General features: G+C 46.4%; 1 pseudogene; it reads right to left on the bottom strand.

The window, feature by feature from the left end:
* Positions 1 to 607: 607 nt before the first annotated feature.
* Positions 608 to 1,352, bottom strand: LOC133370341 (class I histocompatibility antigen, Gogo-OKO alpha chain-like; annotated as a pseudogene).
* Positions 1,353 to 1,811: the final 459 nt, after the last annotated feature.

Here is a 1,811-nt window from a genome sequence, read left to right as displayed (position 1 = left end):
TTAGAAATAGCGATAGAAGCTAAAGCAGTCTTGCTCATTCTGTTTTGAAGTTGCTTGTCTTTGGAGCAGATTACACTTTGGCCCGGTTCACACATAATGCAAAGCCATACCTACCCATGGCTTGTTTGAACATGTGAACCCAACCCAGCAGACTAATCATGGTTTGTTTTCTGCCACAAACCACAGTGTGAAGCTGTGGTTTTGTTGTTGGCTTATAAAATGCGGTCTGTATTTATTTATTTATTGCACTTGTATACCGCCCCATAGCCGAAGCTCTCTGGGCGGTTTACAGTATTCACAATGACTTGCCATTGTGTCTTAACCCAACAGCCTAGTTTTGCCATGGTTTGCTTTATTTATTTATTTATTTATTTATTTATTAGGCTTATATCCCGCCCGACTAGCGATAGCTCTCTGGGCAGTGAACAGCAAAAAGTACAATAAATACAGTAAGAAAAACAATACAGTGCAAAAATCCAATTAAGTTATAATAAGTTAAAAAGTACAGTTAAAATGCTTTGGGAAAGAGGAAGAGGATCCATTCTTACTCTCTCGCCTCTCGCACTGGGAGCCCTGCTGTCTGCGTTGTGCTGACATTGTTGGTCATACTGCTTTGGGGCTGCTAGATGGCCAGGTTGCTCCCCTTGCTGGAGTTGTCAGACCCTTGGTTGTCAGACCCTTGGCCACTTGTTGGCGCTTCTTTGAATCCTGACTGCCATTTTCTGTACAACATGATCCCAGCAATTGCAGCTGCTCCCAGCAGGATGGCCCCCAGAACACACCCAATAATGGGTGCTATGTTGGAGGCAGGCTCCTCCCAGGCCACATCCAGAGGCTCCTTTAGGCCGTCATGCTCCACATGACACTGATAAAGGTCCCTGTCCTTTGGGTTGATCTGGATGCCAACCAAGGCATGGTAAGTCCCGTCTGAAGGTGCCCTCCTCCCAGACCTCTCCGTCCTTCCTCCAGTTAGCATCGATCTCCTTGGGGTAGAAGCCGTGGGCTCGGCAGACGAGGGTCTCCATGCCATCTGAGTGCACCTGGCGCGTCACCTTCACCACTGGTGGCTCTGTCCTCTGCAGAACCTCCTTCCCGTAGTGCAGGTAACCCTCCAGCCACTCAATGCATTCCTCCTCCAGGGAGGCCTTCCAGTGCTGGGTAAAAGCCCTGTCTCTATCCCACGACCTCTTGGTCACTTGGGCCTCCGGCTGGGCCGCCGTCCAGGTGAGGGTCTCCTTGTCGAGGCTGAGGAAGTCCCTCCCGTTGTAGCTGTGCTGGATATACCCTCCTCTGCGCCCCTCTGGGCCCACCTCACAGCCGTACATGGTCTGCCAGGTGTGAATCCCCTGTTCACTGGTCTCTCCCCCCATGATGCACAGATGCTTGTCAAGCTACAAAGGCATGAGGCAAGGGGCATGAGGAAAACAAACACAGCTTTAGATAAAGCTTGCTGGCAACTCACTCTGTCTTTATTTATTTCATTCAGTTTATTGCTTCCCATAAAATATCTCAAAGCAATTTCACAGCAAAAACATCAACAATAAAAACAGTTAAAACAAGTCCAGATATAAAACAATTAAAAACAATTTCTGTTATTATTGTTGTTGCTGTTAGTTGCTTGTTACCTAAAAGGTCTCCAATTTAAAAACATAAACAAAAATTCATTGTAAAATCAATTTGTGGATTGTTGAGCAAACCATGATTGAACAAACTGTGACTGAAAAAGCCATAGTTAAAACTAGCACTGTACTAAAACCTGTCTTCCAGTTTATCAGATTTTCCCCCCTGTGGAAGAGGCTTCTGTTTTTCTC

The sequence above is a fragment of the Rhineura floridana genome, chromosome 15, assembly GCF_030035675.1.
Source record: "Rhineura floridana isolate rRhiFlo1 chromosome 15, rRhiFlo1.hap2, whole genome shotgun sequence".
Classification (NCBI taxonomy): domain Eukaryota; kingdom Metazoa; phylum Chordata; class Lepidosauria; order Squamata; family Rhineuridae; genus Rhineura; species Rhineura floridana.
This window is presented reverse-complemented; position numbering and strand designations above follow the sequence as displayed.